The following is a 23,169-nucleotide window of genomic DNA, read 5'->3' on the forward strand; positions in this document are numbered from 1 at the left end:
GTTAGACCACACTTGGAATATTGTGTTCAGTTCTGGTCGCCTCATCATAGGAAGGATGTGGAAGCTTCAGAGAAGGTGCAGAGGAGATTTACCAGGATGCTGCCTGGACTGGAGGGTATGTTTTACGAAGAAAGGTTGAGGGTGCTAGGGCTTTTCTCATTGGAACGAAGAAGGATGAGAGGTGACTTGATAGAGGGGTACAAGATGATGAGAGGCATAGATAGAGTGGATAGCCAGAGACTTTTTCCCAGGGCAGAAAGGGCTATCACCAGGGGGCATAATTTTAAGGTGATGGAGGAAGGTTTCGGGGAGATGTCAGAGGTAGGTTCTTTACACAGAGAGTGGTGGGTGCGTGGAATGCACTGCCAGCGGTGGTAGTAGAAGCAGATACATTAGGGACATTTAAGCGACTCTTGGATAGGTACATGGATGATAGTAGAATGAAGGGTATGTAGGTAGTTTGATCTTAGAGTAGGTTAAAGGTTTGGCACAACATCGTGGGCCGACGGGCCTGTACTGTGCTGTACTGTTCTATGTTCTATGTTCCAGATGAAAGGATTGCATTAATCAATGGATTAGAATGTGGAGAGGCAGGAGAAAATGATGCCATTTTAAGTAGGGGGCCGGGGGTTAGTAGAAACAGACCAGGGCTATTTTACTCTCTATCTCACTCCTTTCTTCTATCTGGCTCATTATCACATCCTCTCTCTCTCAGAGCGGTGGGAATCACTGGAACCCACACTTGCTGCTCAGATTGTTTGGTTCCGGGAAAATACAACGTCCACATCAGATTGACAGGAAGGATAAATGTGATTCAGAGCCAATCATATTCCTTTTGGTGATGTGTGCTCAGCTTTGTTATATCAGCAAAGGCAGCAGGAAATGCAAATCCTGAAGAGTTTTGATAGAGTGAAGAAGGAGAAAGTGTTGCCAGTGACAGAAGGGTCAGTAACCAGAGGAAACACATTTAAAGTAATTGACAAAAGAATTCGAACTGTGATGAGGAAGTTGTTTTTTCAGCAGTGTGTTGTTCTGGTCTGGAATGCAATCCTGAAAGGTCAGTGGAAGCAGATTCAATGTAAACTCTGAATGGAATTGGATATATACCTGACATGGAAAATATAACAGGGCAATGGGGGAAAGGACAGGAGTGTGGGATGTGGGATTAATAGAATAGCTCTGTTAAATATCAAGCAAATGCACAGTAATAAGGTTCAGTGCTTGGACCTCAGTTATTTTCACTCTATCAATGGCAGAGAAGGCTCGAGGAACCATGTGGCTACTCCTCATGTTCTTCCCAGTGTCCAGGATAAAATGTAACATCACACTGATTTCCAGATGGCCGAAACAAATGCAACAGACATCTTTTCTGGAAACATCACATTTAAAGTGAGAAACTAATCATAAAGCACGGACGGGGATTGAACCCGTGATCTTCAGTTTACGAGACTGACGCCTTACCACTTGGCCACCATGCCTTTTCTTAATGGACACCTGAGGCTCCAGAGGAGGATTTGTGATTCTTTTTCAATTTGGTTGAAACAGCATCGAGAAACATGCACAGAAATAAAGAGGGATTGTGGAATGGGAAACAGATCAGCCTCATTTCCATCATCAGCATCATGAAATCTTCATTCAGACGTTCCATTCCCATCCTCAGCTTTTCTCACATCTGTACAATAATATAAGAGTGGACATTGGGTTGTTACTGGGCAGATTATATAAATAGACTATGTGCATCATCACAGGAAGTGATGTAATATAATCTGTACGGCACCTCATGGAGAGTTGTCGATGAAACCTTCAATGCAAGATGTGCAGAGTAAACTCAGGTTATTTTAACCGTCAGATTCTTATAAATTCTGTACTAAGCCTTGACAGATATCAGAATATTATATGGGGGCCACAGTAAACCAAAGTGAAGATGGAGAAATCTTTGCCTGTACCTTTGAAAAGGTCACTGGACTGAACCAAGCCGAGGAGTGGCCGAGATGGTTCCAGAGGTTTGCAAGGTATCGTACTGCATCGGGTCTCGTGCAGAAGCCAGACATGGAGCAGGTCAGTACGCTATTGTCTGCAATGGAGGGAGTGTGCAGGCAACATCCTCATGAAGAACAGAAGGCTACATGTGAAGAAGTTATTAAGGCACTCAAGACCTATTTTAATTGAGGAAAAAAATGTCATCGTGGAGCCAAAGTTAAAACGCTGCATTTGCTGACAACGCAACCACCAGGTGACGCTGTACTAGCACATGCGCAAATGCAGCCTCTTCCACTGAAACGTCACTGTCTGTGACATTCAGGCAGCTGCAAGGATTAAAGATGGAGCTACTCAATTTATCACAGAAAACAACTTAGACCCAAAAATCCCCTCAAAGGTTGCCATCACCGCCTCCGTCCCACCCCAACAGTCCCCCGCTCCTTCTTGTGCAGTCGCCAGTTATATAGTACCAAGTCATCTTAATTCACCGAAAGTGAATTACTTTCGGAGCAGTGACTGTCATTTCATAAGCAAATATGGCACATATCTACACAATGGACATGTTTTGGTTGATACTCGGAGAACGTTGCGCTGTTTGAAGTCTCATTAGAAGGACAGCACCCCTGACAGTGCTGCACACCCTCTGTAATTCAGTGAGGTTTCATAGAGTCATAGAGTTATACAGCACAGAAACAGGCCCTTCGGCCATCATGTCCGTGCCGGCCATCAAGTACCTATCTATTCTAATTCCATTTTCCAGCACGTGGCCGTAGCCTTGTATTCTGTGGCATTTTGAGTGCTCATCTAGATACTTCTTAAATGTTGTGAGGGTTCCTGCCTCTGCCACTCCTTCAGGCAATGTGTTCCAGATTCCAACCACCCTCGAGGTGAAACATTTTTTCCTCAAATCCCCTCTAAACAGTGCCATCCCATTCTCCGGACGATCATTCCCCACTTCCCCCCATCCCACTCTCTGACTGCTCACTCCCCGCTTCACCCACCACCAGCCCCATCCTGCTGTCTGGCCGCTCACACTCCAGGCCATGGGCTCTGCCGCTTCCCTCCTCTCGGCCACTCGCTCCAACATTGCCCCATCACCCCTCGAGGCTCGCCTTGCTTTATCGGGTGGTGCGGTGAAGAATGATCGAATGTTGGAGCGAGAGGCCGAGAGGAGGGAAGCAGCATGGCTTAGAGCTAGTGTCTGGAGGGACGTGGGGGGGAAGCGGGGTGTGAGTGGACGGAGAGAGTGCAGTGCGGGGGTGGGGGGGTAGCAAGCGGCCGGAGGGCGGGGGAGCGGGGTAGCGAGGAGCGGGCAGCGAGCGGCCTGGAGTGAGTGGCTGAGAGGGGGTAGAGAGTTTTCCCGCTCATGCGACACTTCGTCCTGGAAGACGTAGGCTGAGCATGCGCAGCATCTCAGAGCGCAGGAGAGTGTTTGTGCATGTGCGCAGCTTGGAGCGCTCTGATGACGTCGGCTGGCTGCTGCATTGTCAGGAATCACTTTGAATTTAATAAGCGTACAAAACAGAAAGGGGAGAGTATTCATTCATTTATCAATGACTTGTACAATCTCACGGAGGATTGTGAATACAGCAACTTAAGAGAAGAGCTGAATGGAGACAGGATTGTGTTCGGGGTATTAGACAACACCCTTTCAGATCATCTACAGTCCAGGGCTGGTCTCACATTAACGAAAGAGTTTCAATTGAGCAGACAAACAGAGGTTAGAAAGTTTAACCAATCCGTTGTCCGAGGGGACAGGGAGAGTCTGATCTCCAGAGTTGCAGACTCAATTGAATTTGTTCAGAAAACAAAAGGAAAAATTAGGGGTAAAAGACAAGAAAGACGGGAAGAGCATCTAGTGGTAGCTGCAACCAATTGCAGTAGGTGTGGCCGAGAGAGACACAAGTGGGAAAACTGCCTCGCCAAAGAAGCTGAGTGTTTTTCCTGCAGAAAGATGGGACACTTTCAGTCAGTGTGTGGCAGTAAAATACCAGCACTGAATATAATTAAAGGGAAATCCCCAGACAGCAAAAACATTAATGAAGTACAGGATATCCAGTGTGGAAATACATTTTTTCGGTGAAATCCAGGAAATAAAGTGAGAGTTGCTGGACGACAGAAATTCTGAAATATTTTAAGATAGAGGTAGATAGATTCTTGATAAACAAGGGGGTGAAAGGTTATCGGGGGCAGGTGGGAATGTGGAGTTGAGGTTACAATCAGATCAGCCATGATCTTATTGAATGGTAGAGCAGGCTCGAGGGGCCGAGTGGTCTACTCCTGCTCCTAATTGGTATGTTTGTATGTAAGAAAACATGTTCTAGATACAATGAGAACTATCATTTGTTTGGAAATGGATTTGAACCCCCTTTTATCAAAAGGTGATAGAGCTTTAATTTTTCTACAATTAACAGGCAAATCCTTGTGGAGTTGAGATTGACAGAAACAATGGGCTGGATTCTATAGAGCCCTCGACGTCGAGATCTGTGGTGGGGGTGGGGTGGGGGCCGCCTGAAGATGGCCCCGGATGAGACCCGCCACGGACCTCAACGCCGGCAGGGCCTGGCTCGATATTGCCGGCGACGGCGAGGCCTTGTGGGGGACCCCCACCGCTCGGCAATGGGACCACAAACCTGCATTAATTATTATCCCATCACTTCCTGATATCCCGCTGCGATCTTCAGCCCAGTGGCCGGCACTGCCGTGCCTTCGGAGCCCCATCCGGGCAAATGAGGTGCAACACTGGTGAGGAGGGGGGAGAAGGTAAGTTTCTCAGTGTGGGGGAGGGGGGGCGGAGTCAAATTAATGTCATGGGTGTAGGGGATGGTGGGAAGGGTTACAGTTTACAGTTTGTGCAGTTTTGGGCGGAAGGTCAGATGGTAAAGGTAGGTTTTGGGAGGGAAGGGCAAATAATTAATTTAACTGTTATTGGGGGGATGGGAGAGAGGCAAAAGCAATGTATTTATTTTATTTCATTTAATCTTCCTTTAAATATTTTCCAGTAGGACTAACAGCCCTTTAAAAATGGCTGACACTCCAGTACAGTACTAAGGCAGTGCTGCACTATCAGAAATGCTGTTTTTCAGGTGAGACAGAAAACTGAGGATCCCTCTGCCCTCTCAGGTGGATGTTAAAGGTACCATGGCACTATTTCAGAGAATCGAAGGGGAATTATTTCTGGGATGCTGGTCATTGTTTAACCCTGAATCAACATCACTTAAAAACAGATTATCTCGTTTTTATCACGTTGTTGTTTCTGGGAGCTTGCTGTGCGCACATTGGCCACCATGTTTCCTACATGACTACAGTGACTACACTTGGAAAGTCCTTCATTGGCTATAAAAGGCTTTGCAATGTCCTGTGGTCGTGAAATGCAAGTCTTGCTTTTTCCATTGTTATCAGTGTCATTGTGATCAAAAGATAGGATTCGTGAACACAAAGTTTAAATCAATTTTGATTAAAATAATGTAAAAGCATCTATATTCTTGCACTGTACTTAATAATCTCCATCTTCCTATCCTTACAGAGTGCAATGTCATCGACCCTGAAATTGATTCCAGAATCTCATAGAATCTTAGACTCATAGAAAGTTTAAGGCACAGAAAGAGGCCACTTGGCCCTCAGACAATTTCAGCCCAGTTCTGATGAAAGGTCACAGATCACAAACGTTAACTCTGTTTCTCTCTCCACAGATGCTGCCAGACCTGCTGAGTATTTCCAGCATTTTCTGTTTTTATTTCAGATTTCCAGCATCTGCAGTATTTTGCTTCTGTGTTAATTTGAAAGTTAAAACTGACCCACCTGTTTACAATTCACACTGGGGTCTCCCATGAAATGATTCTGTATAATATTGATATAATGAATACAGATTCCGACACAGAGCTTCCTGTGGGGAATTGGGGATATGAAAACCAGCAGACTCTGCAGGGATTTCCACTGGGAGCACAAATTCACAAAATCTACCTTTTATATATCGATTCATTTTGATTGTCCTTCTGGAAAATTATTTTGCAACAATTTAAACATCAACCCACAGCTCCATGACTGGGTCAATTATGAGGTCATCCTCTGACAGGTCATGTGACAGCTGGAGCCACAAGACATCAGAACCAGATTTGTGACTGGATTAAAACCCGGAATCCTGTCCCAATGGCTTTTCAAATAAAGCTGTTGCTGTTTGAAAACACAGCAGTTAAACTTTCTGCCTGACCATGAGGGGAGCTGGGGAGAAATTTACAAAACTCAATCCTTCAACAAAGTAGTTCAAAAATCATTAATATCGAAATCATGTGAGGATTCATATGCAGTCGAGAAACAAGCAGATACAGAAAGTACAGAGGAGAGCTGAAAAAGGAAATGAGATCAGCAAGAGAATGTATGAGAAAAGATTAGCAGGTCACATAACTGGGAACACTGAAGTCTTTTACCAACATATGGACAGTCAATGAAAGGGTGGGTCAATTAGGAGATCCTGTGGAGGCAGAGGGTGTGGCTGAGGTACTAATTAAGTATCACAAAATAAGCGGATGCTGCAAATGTCACAGTAAAGGAGGAGGAAGTGAAAAAATTGGACAGGATGAAAATAGATAAAGTGGAGACAATTACAAGGTTGGCAGCTCTCACAGTAGAAAAGTCACCCAGTTTGAATGGGCTGCATCCTGGGTTGCTGAGGGAAGTCAGGGTGGAAATATCAGAGACTCGAACCACAATCTTTCAATCCTCCTTAAATATGGGAATGTTGCCAGAGGACTGGAGGATGCAGGTAAGCTTGGGTAGTTCGATCTTAGTTTAATTTGACCATTTTTATAATGTATCCATTGTAATAACTAACAAGGTCAAGAAAGCCATTTTATAATTAACACATGACCAAAGGAGCCATTTTGTGTTCAGTACTAATGTGCCGTGAAGAGGACACTATTTGTGCTTAAACATTCGCACAACACGGGAAGAAACGGTTACCGATTATAAGCTCTCACTCAATTGGTGCAGAGTATGAGCGCCAGGGGTTACTTCTGACAGTTGAAGAGATCATCGCATCTCATTGGATAGCTACCACCCACTCCAAGCTGGGTAGCCTCCAATCAGTTAGGTGCTGTCCTGCCACGACCTGCTTGCTTCAATGGGTGCTTGGAGCTTAGAGAGTCATCTCTCAACAGACGGATTGATAATCAATGCACCAAGAAAAACAAGCTCAACAAAGAAGACACCAGTCCTTCGCATCGCAAGCTGGAATGTGAGGACCATGTGTCCTGGCCTTACTGACACCCTTCTGCAGGTTGATGACACACACAAGACAGCTTTGATGGACAAAGAACTCACAAGGCTCAATGTGGACATTGCTGTGCTGCAAGAAACTAGACTCGTTCAAAGTGGATCCCTCAAAGAGAAACACTACACCTTCTTCTGGCAGGGGAAAGCCCAAGAGGCAACTCGTGAGCATGGAGTGGTTTTCACAGTAAAAAACATGCCACTTGAGATGAGTGAACCACCCACAGTAGGCTCAGAGAGACTTCTTACTCTTCACTTGTCAACAAGTGTGGGCCCAGTTAATCTCATGTGCATCTATGTCCCGACACTCACCTCCACCCCAGATGTCAAGGATCAATTCTATGTGACACTTGATACTGCCATCAGTAGAATTCCCAGCACTGAGGGACTGTACCTTCTAGGAGACTTCAACGCAAGCTTGGGTACTGACTACAGCTTGGCCAACGAGCATAGAGCACCAGGGGATTGGCAAGATGAATGAAAATGGACAGAGGTTGCTGGAGCTATGCTGTCACCATGGATTCTGTGTGATGAACAGCTACTTCCAGGTCAAGCTGTGCCACAGGGTGTCCTGGAGACATCTGAGATCACACCACTGGCACCAGCTAGACCTTATCATCACCAGACATACCACCCTCAGCAGTGTCCTCATCACTCACAGCTATCACAGCGCTGACTGTGACACTGACCACTCCCTGGTGTGTAACAAGGTCAGGCTTCAGCCAAGGAAGCTTCATCCATCCAAGAAGAACGTCGTCCTCAGATCAACACTTGACGAACCACTGATCCAGAAAGGACCCAGGAGTTCCTCAACATCCTCGATCAGGCTCTTTCAGACAACAATGCTCAAGGTCTCAGTGCGGTGTCAAAGTGGAATCATCTGTTAACAAGCAGATGGAAAGGTGAGTGGAGCATTACCTTAAACTCTACATAACGGAGAATATTGTCATTGAAGTGGCTCTCAGTGCCATTCCAGACTTCCCTGTCATGGAGGAGCTGGACAGTGACCCCACCATAGTGGAGCTCAACAAAGCCATTGACCATCTTGCCAGTGGTAAATCCCCGGGAAATGATGGTATTCCACCTGGAATCATCAAGAGTGGAAAAGCGGCTCTACTGCAGCATCTCCATGAACTTCTGTGTCTGTTGGAAGGAAAGATCTGCACCTCAAAACATGCGTGATGCAAACATTGTCACCTTGTACAACAATAAGGGGGAATCGCAGTGACTGCAGCAATTACCGAGGCATCTCCTTGCTAAGTATTGTGGGGAAGGTCTTTGCTCGCATTGCTCTGACCAGATTGCAGACCCTGGCATCACACATCTATCCTGAGTCTCAGTGCAGCTTCAGAGCTGGTAGATCGACAGTCGACATGATTGTCTCACTTCGGCAGTTACAGGAGAAGTACTGTGAACAGTACAGACCACTCTACATTGTCTTTACATATGAACATACGAATTAGGAGCAGGAGTGGGCCACTCGTCCCTTCGAGCCTGCTTCACCATTCAATAAGCTCATGGCTGAACTGATTACTCCACATTTCCATCTACCTCCGATAACCTTTCACCCCCTTGCAGATAAAGAATCCATCCATCTCTCCCTTAAAAATATTCAAAGACTCTGCTTCCACCGCCTTTTGAGGAAGAAAATTCCAAAGACTCACGACCCTCTGAGGGGAAAATTGCTCCTCATCTCTGTCTTAAATGGGTGACCCCTTATTTTTAAACAGTGACCCCTAGCTCTAGATTCTCCCACAAGGGGAAACATCCTTTCCACATCCACCCTGTCAAAACCCCTCAGGATCTTGTATGTTTCAATCATGTCGCCTCTTTCTCTTCTAAACTCTAGTGGATACGAACCTAGCCTGTCCAATCTTTCCTCGTAAGACAGCCCACCCATTCCATGTATTAGTCTAGTAAACCTTCTCTGTACTACCTCCAATGTATTTACATCCTTCCATAAATAAGGAGACCAGTACTGTACTCAGTATTGCAGAAGAGGTCTCACCAATGCCCTATATAGCTGAAGCATAACCTCCCTACTATTGTATTCAATTCCCCTGGCGATAAATGATAACATTCTATTAGCTTTCCTAATTACGTGCTGTACCTGCAGACTAACCTTTTGCGATTCGTGCACTAGGACACCCAGATCCCTCTGCATCTCAGATCTCTGCAATCTCTCACCATTTAGATAATATGCTTTTTTATTCTTCCTGCCAAAGTGGACAATTTCCCACTTTCCCACATTATACTCCATTTGCCAGGTCTTTGCCCAGTCACTTAACCTATCTATATCCCTTTGTAGCCCCCTTATGTCCTCTTCACAACCTACTTTCCTACCTATCTTTGTGATCAGCAAATTTAGCAACCATACTTTTGGTCCCTTCATCAAAGTCATTTCGAGAATTGTAGAAGGTTGAGGCCCCAGCACAGATCCCTGTGGACCACTCATTACTTCTTGCCAACCAGAAAATGACCCATTTATGCTGACTCTCTGTTTCCTGTCAGCGAGCCAATCCTCTATCCATGCCAATATGTTACCCCTGACACCATGAGCTTTTATTTTCTGCAATAACCTTTGATATGTCACCTTATCCTTCTGGAAATCGAAGTACAATACATCCACCGGTTCCCCTTTATCCACAGCACATGTAACTCCCTCAAAGAACTCCAATAAATTGGTTAAACATGATTTCCCTTTCACAAAACCATGTTGACTCTGCCTGAATAACTTTATTTTTTCTAAATGCCCTGCTATAACATCTTCAGTAATCGCTCCTAACATTTTCCCTGAGACAGATGTTAAGCTAACTGGCCTGTCGTTTCCTGCTTTCTGTCTCCCTCCCTTTTTGAATAAATGAATTACATTCGCTACTTTCCAATCTAACAGAACCTTCCCGAAGCGAGGGAATTTTGGAAAATTAAAACCAGCGCATCAACTATCTCACTAGCCAATTCAGGACCTGGCGACTTGTCAGCCCGCAGCTCCAACAATTTGTTTCGTACCACTTCACTGGTGATTGTAATTTTCTTGAGTTCCTCCCTCCCTTCCATTTTCTGACTTACAGCTAATACTGGGATGTTATTTGTATCCTCAATAGTGAAGACCAATCCAAAGTATCTGTTCAATTCATCTGCCATCTCTTAATTATCCATTATTAATTCCCCAGACACACTTTCCATAGGACCAACACTCACTTTGTTAACTCTTTTCTTTTTAAAATATCTATCGAAACTCTTACTAGTTGTCTTTATATTTCTCGCTAGCTTTCTCTCGTACTCTAATTTTACCTTCCTTATCAATCTTTTAGTCATTCTTTGCTGTTTTTTATATTCTGTCCAATCTTCTGACCTGCCTCCCATCTTTGCACAATTATAGGCTTTTTCTTTAAGTTTGATAGTATCTTTAACTGTTTTCGTGAACCATGGATGGTGAGTCCCACCTTTGGAATTTTTCTTTCTCGTTGAAATGTATCTATTCTGTGTATTCTGAAATTTTCCTTAAATGTCTGCCACTGCATCTCTATTGACTTATCCCTTAACCTAATTTGCCAGTTCACTTTAGCTAGCTCTGCTTTCATGCCCTTATAATTGCCCTTATTTAAGTTTAAAATACTCGTTTGGGACCCACTCTTCTCTCCCTCAAACTGAATGTAAAATTCAAACATATTATGATCGCTACTACCGAGGGGCACCTTAACTATGAGGTCATTAATTAATCCTATCTCGTTGCACAATGCCAGGTCTAGTATAGCCTGCTCTCAGGTTGGCTCCAGAACTTATTTTTCCAAGAAATTATCCCAAAAACATTCTATGTACTCCTCATCTAGGCTACCTCTGCCCATCAGAATTTCCAGTCTATATGGATATCAAAATCCCCCATAATTATTGCTGTACCTTTCTGACAAGCTGCCATTATTTCTTTTTTTATACCCCATCCTACAGTGTGGTTAATGTTAGGTGGCCTGTACACCACTCCCACAAGTGACTTCTTGCCTGTATTATTTCTCATCTCAACTCTACATCGTGATCTCCTGAACTTAGGTCATCCCTCTCTATTGCGCTAATACCATCATTAATTAACAGAGTTACCCCACCACCTTTTCCAAGCTTCCTGTCCTTCCTAAATGCCATGTCACCTCCAATATTCTCATCCCAATCTCTGTCGCCCTGCAGCCATGTCTCTGTAATGACTATCAGATCGTACTTATTTATTCTATTTGTGCTCTCTGTTCATCTGTTTTGTTTCGAAAGCTCCATGCATTCAGATACAGAGCACTTAGTTTTGTCCTTTTATTATTTTTGTAACCTCTAGCCTTATCTGTTGATTTACTCTTAGATTTGTACATTCTGTCCCTTCCTGTCACAGTCTGTTTATCATTTCCCATATTTATACCTTTCTCTCTTGCCTTGCCTCTCCTCCTTGATTCACCATATCTTCCCAAATTTGATCCCTTGCCCCCACTATTCAGTTTAAAACCGTCTCTACGTCCCTCGTTATGTGGCTCGCGAGAACACCGGCACCAGCACGGTTCAGGTGTAGACCGTCCCAACGGTACAGCCACCTCTTTCCCCAGTACTGGTGCCAATGCCCCACGAACCAGAACCCACTACTACCACACCAGTCTTTCAGCCGCACATTACTTTCTCTAATCTTATTTGTCCTTTGCCAATTTGCACATGGCTCAGGTAATAATCCAGAGATGATTACCTTTGAGGTTCTGCTTCTTAATTTGGTGCCTAGTTCCTCATACTGACTTTGCATAACCTCTATCCTTGTCCTGCCTATGTCGCTGGTACCGACATGGACCACGACGACTGGATCCTCCCCCTCCCATTGTATGTTTCGCTCCAGCCCTGTGCAGACGTCCTGAATCCTGGCACCGGCAGGCAACACAGCCGTCTGGACTCTTGCTCTTTGCTGCAGAGAACAGTGTTACTCCACCTTACTATACTGTCCCCTACTACCACTACATTCCTTTTTTCTCACTCTTTGAGCCGCAAACACATTTTTTATTTTCAAAATATACTTTATTCATAAAAATCTGCAAAAATTACATTGCCAAACAGTTTCAAACAGCACCAAAAAATACAAACATTGCAAGGGAGATCAGTTTCCTTCTCTCCTATCATGAGTTTCTTCACAACCCTTCCATTTCACTATTGTCATGCCAATTACAGTTTTACATTTACAGCAAAAGAAAATATCAACGATACAGTTCGAGGGATTTCCCATGGATCCAGCCCCTCAGTTCAGCTTGGTGGGGGGACCTTACACTGTGGTCTTTCCCCATTGAGCCTTTGCTGTGGCTGCTCCAAGCTTTAGTGCGTCCCTCAGCACGTAGTCCTGGACCTTGGAATGTGCCAGTCTGCAACATTCGGTGGTGGACAACACTTTGCGCTGGAAGACCAGCAAGTTTCGGGCAGACCAAAGGGCGTCTTTCACCGAATTGATAGTCCTCCAGCAGCAGTTGATGTTTGTCTCGGTGTGCGTCCCTGGGAACAGCCCTGAGAGCACAGACTCCTGTGTTACAGAGCTGCTTGGGATGAACCTCGACAAAAACCACTGCATCTCTTTCCACACCTGCTTTGCAAAGACACATTCCAGGAGGAGGTGGGCGACCGTCTCTTCCCCACCACAGCCAACGCGGGGGCACTGTGCGGAGGGGGCGAGACTTCGGGTGTGCAGGAAGGATCTGACGGGAAGGGCCCGTCTCACCACCAGCCAAGCTACGTCTTGGTGCTTGTTTGAAAGTTCTGGTGATGAGGCATTCCGCCAAATGACTTTGACGGTCTGCTCGGGGAACCATCCGACAGGATCCACCATCTCCTTTTCCCGTAGGCCCTTGAGGACATTCCGTGCAGACCACTACCTGATGGACCGGTGGTCAAAGGTGTTTTGCCACAGAAACTAAACACTTACTGCAGACGTGTTTGCCCTGGATCACACTGGCATCCAGGAGCTCCCACATGCTGCAGCTGTGACACATCACCTGTCCTGTCATCCTTAACGTGTTTCAATTAACTACTTAATTATTTTATTCAATTGTTTATTTTGTTGTATATTTTATTAAGCTTACCACTAGTTTGTTTACTATTTTAAACATTAGGACTAAAGTGGACCTCAATCACTTACCAGATACTCATCAAACATGCAGCTTTTTCCAAACCAATCAACTACCTGCTTGCCTGTGATGTCACAGCTCAACAGATCCTCACCAAACAGCTCCTTCCACCGCACCGAAGCAAGAACCAAATCCTGTGAACTCACCCCAGCGGCTCTCTGTTCCCCTGCTCTCACTCTCCATTGTAATGTCACTCCTTGATTTTTTTACCCCAGCTCTGCTCCTCTCTCTCTCACTCTGTCTCTGAGTCGGTGCTTTTGACACACTTGTTAACTCTCTGTTCCGTCGTGCTCTTCTGTCTCTGGTCCAAAATCTGACTCTGGTGGGATTTGAACCCACAACCTTTGAATGCCTTCTTTATCATTATTTAGAAGTCCAACACGCTATCCATTGCGCCACAGAGCCTCACATATTTTGATAGACATCACCAAGGCCTTTGATCTTGTCAGCAGAGACGGACTCTTCAAACTGCGATGGAAACTCGGCTGCCCTCCTGAACTCTTGGGCATCATCTCTTCTTTCCACGAGAACATGCACAGTTCCATCAGTTACAATGGAGCAACATCAGACACTTTCAAGATCAGCAGTGGGGTAAAGCAAGGCTGCGTGCTGGCGCCAACTCTCTTAGGAACAGAGGAACATAGGAGTAGGCCATTCAGCCCGTCGAGCCTTTTCTGCCATTCAATTCGATCATGGCTGATCACCTACCTCAAAGCCCCTTTCCCGTGCTCTCCCCATATCCCTTGATGTCATGAGTATCAAGATTTCTACCAATTTCTGTCTTGAACATGCTCAATGATTGAACTGCCACAGCTCTCTGGGGCAGAGAATTCCAATGATTCACCACCGTCTGAGTGTAGAAATTCAACTCGATCTCAGTTTTAAATGGCCTACTCCTTATTCTGAGACTTGGTCCCCTGATTTTAGACTCACCAACCAGGGCAAACATCCTATCTACATCCACACTGTCACACCCTGGAAGAATTTTATCAGTTTCAATGAGATCACCTCTCATTCTTCGAAACTTTAAGGAATACAGGCCCAGTTTCCTCATAAGACAATCCCACCATCCCAGGGATTAGTCTGGTGACCCTCTGTTTCACTCCCTCTATGGCAAGTATATCCTTCCTTAGATGAGGAGACCAAACTATACACAATACTCCAGCGCGGTTTCACCAAGGCTCTATACAATTGCAACAAGACATCTTTACTCCTGTACTCATGACCCCTCGTGTGAAGGCCAACATACCATTTGCCTTCCTAATTGATTGCTGCACCTGCACAAGAGCTTTTAGTGTCTCATGAACAAGGACACCCAGGTCCCTTTGGACATCAACACTTCCCAACCTCTCACCATTTAAGAAATACTCTGTCTTTCTGTTTATTCCACCAAAGTGGAGAACTTCACACTTACTCACATTATATTCCATCTGCCATGTTCTTTCCCATTCACTTAGCCTCTCCAGGTTCCCTGGAAGCCTCTCTGCATCCTTCTCACAGCTCACACTTCACCTAGCTTTGTGTCATCTGCAAACTTGGAAATATTACATTTAATCCCTGCATCCAAATCATTTATTTTGGTTGTTAACAGCTGTGGCTCCAACACTGATCCTTGCAGTACCCCAATAGTAACAGCCTGCCATCCTGAGGAGGACCCGTTATTCCTGCTCTCTGTTTTCGGTCTGTTAACCAATTCTCAATCCATACCAGTATATTATCTCCAATCCTATGTGCTCTAATTTTGTTTACTCACCTCCTGTGTGGGACATTACCAAAGCATCCACTGGTTCTCCTTTATCTGTTCTCCAGGTAACATCCTCAAAAAACTCAACGGGTTTTTTCAAACCTGTTTTCCTTTTCATAAATCTATGTTGACTCTGCCCAATCATATCATTATTTTCTAACTGTCTATTTATCACATCCTTTATAATTGGTGTATTCGTCTCCATGCTGCTATTGTACACTTTCAGTGACTCAGATGGGGGTGTTCACCTGTATATCAGAGCTGACGACAAGCTGTTCATCTTGGCAAGACTCCACTTGGACGTAGACACTTGGACGTAGAGACTCCACTTTCCATCAACATTGACAACATCACTTTGGAGGTTGTCAACAGCTTCACATACCTTGGATCAACAATCACCAGCAATCTGTCCCTTGATGCTGAAATCAGCACCAGGATTGCCAATGCTGCAGCTGTCATGTCAAAGTTGAGAAGACGGGTGTGAACCGACAGCAAACTGACCGTAAATACAAAGCTCCACGTGTACCAGGCTTGTGTTCTCAGCACCCTCCTTTATAGTAGAGAATCATCAACAACTTATACAAGCCAAGAAAAGCAGCTGAACAGCTTCCACCTCCACTGCCTCAGATGGATATTGGACATCTCCTGGCAGGACAGAGTGCCGAATGAGGAAGTACACCAGCGTGCAGGGATCCACAGCATGTTTGCCCTCTTGAGTCAGAGGCGGCTCTGTTGACTGGGCCAAATGAATGACAGTCACATTGCCAAATACATGCTCTGTGCTGAGCTTGCTATAAGCACAAGACCAACAGGTCAGGGAAAAAATCAAGTTATTTGGAGAGGTTTGAGTTAATGAAGGAGAGTGGGCATGGATTTATAAATGGAAGTTCATGCTTGATGAATCTAACTGCATTTTTTGATAAACTATCTGAGAAAGTTGATGAAGGGAATGCAGTGGATGTTGTTTATATGGATTTTACAAAAGCATTTTATAAAGTACCACATAAAAGGGTGGTTAACAAAATTGAGGTTCATGGATTAGGAGGGTCAGTGTCCATTTGGATAGGAAATTGTTTTAAGGACAGAAAACAGCGAGTCATATGAAATGGTTCTTGGTCAGACCGGAGGATAGTCGACAGTGGTGTTCCCCAAGGGTCAGTGCTAGAACCATTGCTTTTTTTTGCTACAGATTAATGACTTGGATCTTGGAATATCGAGTAGAATCTCAAAATATGCCGATGACACCAAACTTGGAGGAGTGGCAAACAGTGAGGATGATATGAACTGCCTGAAACAGGATAGTTATCGGCTAGTAGGATGGGCAGACAGGTGGCAGATGGAATTTAATAGTGACAAGTGTGAGGCGATGCATTTTAGCAGAAGGAATAGGGAGAGGCAATATATACTCAATGCTACAGTTCTGAAGAGTGTGCTGGAATAGAGGGGCCTGGAGTACATGTCCATCATTCTTTGAAGTTGGCAAGGCATATTGCGAGAGTGGTTAGCAAAGCATGTGGGATCTTGGGCTTTATAAATAGAGACATTGAGTACAAAAGCAGGGTTGTTATGCTGAACTCTGGTTAGGCCCCAATTGGAGTGTTGCATCCAGATCTGCTCACCAATCTTTAGAAAGGATGTGCGGATTCTTGAGAGGATGCAGAGGAGATTTACCAGAATAGTTCCAGGGATGGAGGGTTTTAGTTTCAAGGTTAGGTTAGAAAAACAGGGTTTTTTCTGCCTGTATCAAAGGAGATTGAGGGGAGAATTGATAGAGGTGTCGAAGGCTCTGACAGTTTTAGATAAGTTGGCAAGGAAAAATTGTTCCCATTAACTATTGGTACAAGGACTAGGGGATTCAGATTGAAGGTTTTGGACAAGAGATGCAGGGGGAATGTGCGGAAGAGCTTTTTTACACAGTGATTGGTAATGATCTGTAACTCGCTGCCCCCGAGGGCGGAGGAAGTGGAGACAATCGTTGGTTACAAAAGGAATTTCGATGGGCATTTGAAGGAAATAAATTTACAGGGCTAGGGGGATCGAGCAGACGAGTGGGACTGACTGGATCGCTCCATGGAGAGCTGGCCTGTACTCGATGGGGCAAATGGCCTCCTTCCATACCACAAATGACCCAATGACTCGATGAGTCTATGTCACTCTCAGAATCAAGACAACAGAGTGACAGATTTAACACAACATTATAACATATGTTTTGTTTGACAAATTCAATAATAACTCGCCTCCACTCCTAGTATTTCTAAATCCCACACATTCACTATAATGTCAACAATTATTTCCTGTTGTGTCTCTCTCAGATTTGTAAACTTCACTATATTGGAGTGAGGTGACATCTACTGGCGGGAAGCAAGAACTGCAATCAAGCAGCAGAAACTCCACAGTCTGTCAGGGTTAAAGAAACATTGCAATATGAGGAAATAGTGAAGGGGTTTGATCGGGTTGATGGAAACATGATTCCACTTGTGGTATCGTATGAAGCAAGGGCCGGAAATATAAAATTGTCGTTAATAAAAGAAATGAGGAATTCATGAAAAATGCATTTGCTTAGAGAGATATACAGCACTGATATAGGCCCTTTGGCCCACTGAGTCTGCACTGACCATCAACCACCCATTTATACTAATCCTATGTTAACCCAGAATTCCCTACCACATCCCCACATTTCTCCTATCACCTACCCTAGGGCCAATTTACAACAGTCAATTTATCTATCAACCCACAAGTCTTTCGTTGTGGGAGGAAACCAGAGTACCTTGTGGAAGCCCACATAAACAACTTGCAAACTCCACACAGGCAGTATACAGAACTGAATCGGGGTCATTGAAGTTGTGAAGCTGCAGTGCTCACCACTGCACCACCCTTAGAATGTGGATAGAGTAAAAAGTGAGATTGGATGGACAGAAGCAGTCTGAAAAGATGGCTCAAACAAAAGGTGAAAACCCTGAAATGTTAACTCTGTTTCTCTCTCCACAGATGCTGTCAGAGGTGCTGAGTATTTCCAGCACTTTCTGTTTTTATTTCAGCTTTGTAGGATATTGTTTTGATCTGAAAAAAATGCATGATCGGCTGTGGGTGCCAGTGCAATTCCACAGGAGTGAATAAAAACTATGCCAACGGTGGCTCGTTGGTCTAGGGGTATGATTCTCGCTTTGGGTATATAAGTGATTAATATGTGAGAGGTCCTGGGTTCAAATCCCAGACGAGCCCTTCTCTGTTGCCATTTTTAGTTTCAGGTCATCGATTGCTTTCAGCCTTCCAGAAAGCGAAATCGATTTCCAAACTGAGCCTGCTTGAGGACCGGGGAACTGGATTCAAAGAGCTTGTCGACAAAATTGAAATGAACAAAATATACAGATTGTCAAGTGGGAATATAAGGTTGCAACAGTAACTAAAGGCCTGCTCGGGTCAGCAAATGAAACCCGACCCAAGCCTGACAGCACCGCATCCGACCTGGTCCGAGTCCTTTCATTTTTTTCCCATGCCCGAACTGACCACCAGAATGTTCAGTTAAACTTGCTTCCGTTTTTCACTTTTTAAGCTTGTGCAGGTAAGCAACAAAAACTGTAACTGGACTTGAAAGGTTGTTTAAATGTACATTAAGATTAGAGCTACGTACCGGAGGTGATGAGCTGAAGATTGTTACCATAGAAGTTAGTGATTGTGAGGTCACTAGTTCAAGAGAAACTCATGGAGTTGTGCCCAGACAGGTTGTCCCACACTGTATTGATTAAAATATTGCCCGAAGGCTAGAAAATATCATTATACATTCCCTAGACTCCTGCTTTACAGGTTGAAATACTTTCTGCAAGTTTATCCAGAGAGCAGCTGAGATGCAGAGACCAGGAAGGTCTTGAGTGATTAATTATTATAAAATATACATTCTTATATTAAAGAGATTGTGCTCTACCTTCGATGGAATCGCTCACTGCAGACTAGTGCGGAGTGTTTCCCGCCTTGACGTCCTGGCTGTCACTGGATCTTGAGTCCAGGCCTCTGGATTACTGGTCCAGTAATCTTTGAAATTTCTCCCTTGATCTAATATTTTAATCTGGTAGGTCAGATTTAAAAAAAAAAAATTAAATGATTTAAGACTGCTTCATGTTCAGCAGTGCCAAATGAATAAAGAAATTCAAATATATTCAAAATTATATATCAACTATTAAATACTAATGCCCAGCTTTGAATACAAAAAATGCCTCTAATTGTGTTCTGGTCTGGAATGGAATTCTTCAGTGTTTCTGTTTAGCTTGGATTGACTCATCGATTTTCTTATTTTTCACTTTGTCGATGCCTTTGAATAATTGTGGATCCTTCTTCAGGGTGTCTTCTTTCACCAGGTAGTTCTGACCTCTGATGATGTTGATCGTAATCAGCTTCAATTTGCTGATAGTTTTGGAAGTGAGCAGATTTCCTTTGCTTGAGTTTACAACATGGAACTTAGTCTGACGTGTGGACCCATGGGAGGATTTGAAAGCTGCCCTTGCATTGGAGCATACAGTTGCATCCATCCAAACAGAGGTACAGTAGAAGTGACATATTCAGTTCAGTCTGTCGATCATGGGACTTTTAATCTCAGGGTTGTGAGTTTGAGCGCCATTTAGTTTTTCCACTTTTTAGGCTTCATTAGCGGAGAGTACAAGGAGTGTTTGAAATGAAATTCAACAACAGTATGAGAAACGCTCTCTTTCATTCGGGACTCTTAACTCTCTGCAGCATCTCGCTGTGAAAGATTGAACTTTACCTCATTTCTTTTTCAGCTGGGAGTCAGTGCGGCTCAGTGGGACTTCTGGCTGTCTCCCACCTCACAATTCATCAGTACTGTGAAAGCAATGGGAAATATTACTCATGGCTGAGTAAGCAGAGGACACCGATTTAAGGTGAATGGGAAAAGAACCAAAGGCAACATGAGGAAAAACCTTTTTTATGCAGCAAGTGGTTAAGATCTGATATGTACTGCCTGAGAGTGTGACGGAGGAAGATTCAACCATAGCTTTCAAAAGGATATATGATAATTATCTGAAGGGAAAAAAAAATCAGGTTTTCATGGAATACATGAGGATGTGGCATGAGCTGAGTTGCTTGTGCAGAGAGGCAGCACAAGCACGATGAGCTGAATCCCTCCTTTTGTGCTGTAAGTATTCTGTGATCTATGATTCTATACAAAGTGAAACCAACACTCACATATGAGAAACTGACAGGTACAGTGTAAACCCCACACTAACAAACCAGCAAATGCCAGGGACAGAGTAAAACCAACAGTCCTAGACAAGAAACTGACAGATACTGTGTGAAACCCAAAAATCACTTATCAGGATTTGGCAGTTAATGTGTAAAAACCTCTCTTCAATATCCATACTGCAAGGTACAAAGAAAATTAGGTACAAACCCAGGCTCATACTTCGAAGACTGAGAGATAAAGAGCAAAACACAGACTCACCTACAAGAGGCTGACAAGTACAGAGAATAAAATAGAGGGGGTGCAGATTAAAAACACATGCATGTAACGGATACTGATAGGGATAGAATCAAACCCTTTCTCACACATGACACGAAAATTGGTGGTGTCGTAAATAGTGAGGAGGAAAGCCTTAGATTACAGGCCAATATAGATCATCCGAGGCAGAGAATATAAGAGCAGGGAGGTTATGACGGAGCTGTATAAAATGCTAGTTAGGCCACAGCTGGAGTACTGTGTACTGTTCTGGGCACCACACTATAGGAAGGATGTGATTGCACTGGAGAGGGTACAGAAGAGAGTCACCAGGATGTTGCCTGGGCTGGAGCATTTCAGCTATGAAGAGAGACTGAAAAGGCTAGCGTTGTTTTCCTTAGAGCAGAGAAGGCTGAGGGGAGATAAGATTGAGGTTTACAAAATTATGAGGGGCATTGATGGGTTAGATAGGAAGAAACGTTTTACCTTAGCGGAGGGGTCAATAACCAGGTGGCATAGATTTAAGGTAAGGGGCAGGAGGTTTAGATGGGATTTGAGGAAAAAAATTTTACCCAGAGGGTGGTTGGAATCTGGAACGCACTCCCTGAAGAGGTGGTAGAGGCCGGAACCCTCACAACATTTAAGAAGTAACTGATTCGGATTTGGAATGAATTGTCTGACAGGGTGGTGGAAACAGATTTAATTATAACTTTCATAAAGGAATTGGACAAATATTTCAAAGTGAATTTCTCCAGGACTATGGGGAAATAGGCAGGGGGTTGGACTAATTGCATCATTTTTTTCACAGATTCAGCACAGGCACAAAAGACCGATTGGCCTCCTTCTGTGCTGTATGATTCTATGAAATAGTGACAGTCAGGGCAAGTCTGTATAAGAAGGAGAAATGGAGACAGGTCAGGGAGAGCACATCACCAAAACTGGAGATACTACATTGGACAGGGAGGGTCGGAGGGGGAGAGAGCATGTACATACAGTCAGAATCAGCACCTTCAGGGGAGGAGAGAGAGAGGAACCAGTGAGTGTAGAACTGAACCCAGCCAGAGTCAACCTGCTGAAACACCAGTGAGTTCACACTGGGGAGAGATCATTCACCTGCTCCGTGTGTGGGAAGGGGTTCACTCAGTCATCCAACCTCACTGAACATCAACTTGTTCACACTGATCAGAGACCTTTTCAATGTCCTGACTGTGAGAAGAGCTTGAAAAGCAGTAATGATCTGCTGAAACACCAACACATTCACTCTGGGGAGAGGCCGTTCCCCTGCCATGTGTGTGGGAAGGGATTCACTCAGTCATTCAATCTGCTGCAACATCAGCAAGTTCACATGTAACTGCAGGGGTTGGATTCAGCTGTTGTTGCTGCTGTTCATCACTTTCAGAGACAAAGTTGGGTCTTACTTTATAACCAGTGTAGTCCAGAGCAAAAGCGTCTTCTTAATGTTGAGATAAACGGGAGAAGAAACCGGGAAGTGGCGGCGAAGATGGGGGAGGTGCTGCACCATCACTTTAATGGTGCACCCTCCCTCCCCCGGGGTCCTCGCTGCACGTCCGCCAGGCCTGGTGGCTCTGATTGGGGTCCTGAGAGCCCCTGAGACTCGGTGCAGCTGAGGCTGCGCTCACCCCCGCTCAGCTCTGTTGTGATATTTAAAATATGAAAGGCCTGTTGGACTGAGAGCTGATCTGGAATTTAGAAAGCAGCATTACTGGAGGCTCATTGCTGCTCAGCACAATCTCACCCCCGATCCTGGGAATTGTTGATTCTGCACCCTGTAGTTCAGTTCTGCAATTAACTCGAGGGGGAGATGTGTGAGCAGAAAAACAGAGCGAAATGAAAACACAGCTGGACAGATGTGCAACAGGTCAATCCACTGTTACAATAACTCCATCTCTGACTCCCTCCTGACAGTAACCAGCCCTTTCACAGAGACTGTGGGTGGCTCTGAAAAGAGCCTTTGGTTTATTAGATGTCATTTTGGCCGCTTTACTTTTTCTGGGAGCTCTGAGCGCTGGTTTTCTTGGACAGCAGCACGGCCTGGATATTAGGCAGCACCCCGCCCTGAGCGATGGTCACCCCTCCCAGCAGCTTGTTGAGCTCCTCGTTGTTGCGGACGGCCAGCTGCAGGTGTCTGGGGATGATGCGGGTCTTCTTGTTGTCCCGGGCCGCGTTACCGGCCAGCTCGAGGATTTAAGCGGTCAGGTACTCGAGCACAGCAGCAAGATAGACCGGGGCTCCAGCACCCACACGCTCAGCATAGTTGCCCTTTCTCAGGAGCCTGTGAACACGGCCCACCGGGAACTGCAGTCCAGCCTGGGAGGAGCGAGACTTGGCCTTGGACCGAGCTTTCCTGCTGGTCTTTCCTCTTCCAGACATTTCCACAATCTCACAAATACTTTCACAAAGAATGGATAATTTCTCAGCTTTTGTCATAAGCTTAAAACAGTCAGGATGGCTGAGTGGTCTAAGGGGCTGTGTTCAGGTCGTAGTGTTTTCTGGAGGCGTGTGTTCAAATCCCAAATCTACCAAGTTGTGTTTTGACTGAACTGGAGGGATTTGGGAGCAGCGGTGAAGGGAAAGCATAGAAG

At 44.7% G+C, this 23,169-nt stretch overlaps 3 non-coding genes across 3 annotated transcripts; 1 reads left to right on the forward strand and 2 right to left on the reverse strand.

The window, feature by feature from the left end:
* Nucleotides 1-1,406: 1,406 nt before the first annotated feature.
* Nucleotides 1,407-1,478, reverse strand: trnat-cgu (transfer RNA threonine (anticodon CGU)). The gene has a single exon. It is a non-coding gene; the product is annotated as a tRNA-Thr (tRNA).
* A 12,212-nt stretch (nucleotides 1,479-13,690) lies between these two features.
* Nucleotides 13,691-13,781, reverse strand: trnar-ucu (transfer RNA arginine (anticodon UCU)). Its single transcript is given in 2 exon segments — nucleotides 13,691-13,726; nucleotides 13,745-13,781. It is a non-coding gene; the product is annotated as a tRNA-Arg (tRNA).
* A 4,472-nt stretch (nucleotides 13,782-18,253) lies between these two features.
* trnap-ugg (transfer RNA proline (anticodon UGG)) lies at nucleotides 18,254-18,342 on the forward strand. Its single transcript is given in 2 exon segments — nucleotides 18,254-18,289; nucleotides 18,307-18,342. It is a non-coding gene; the product is annotated as a tRNA-Pro (tRNA).
* The last annotated feature ends 4,827 nt before the right edge of the window (nucleotides 18,343-23,169 follow it).

This window comes from Heterodontus francisci, chromosome 35, assembly GCF_036365525.1.
Source record: "Heterodontus francisci isolate sHetFra1 chromosome 35, sHetFra1.hap1, whole genome shotgun sequence".
In the NCBI taxonomy this organism is placed as follows: Eukaryota; Metazoa; Chordata; class Chondrichthyes; order Heterodontiformes; family Heterodontidae; genus Heterodontus; species Heterodontus francisci.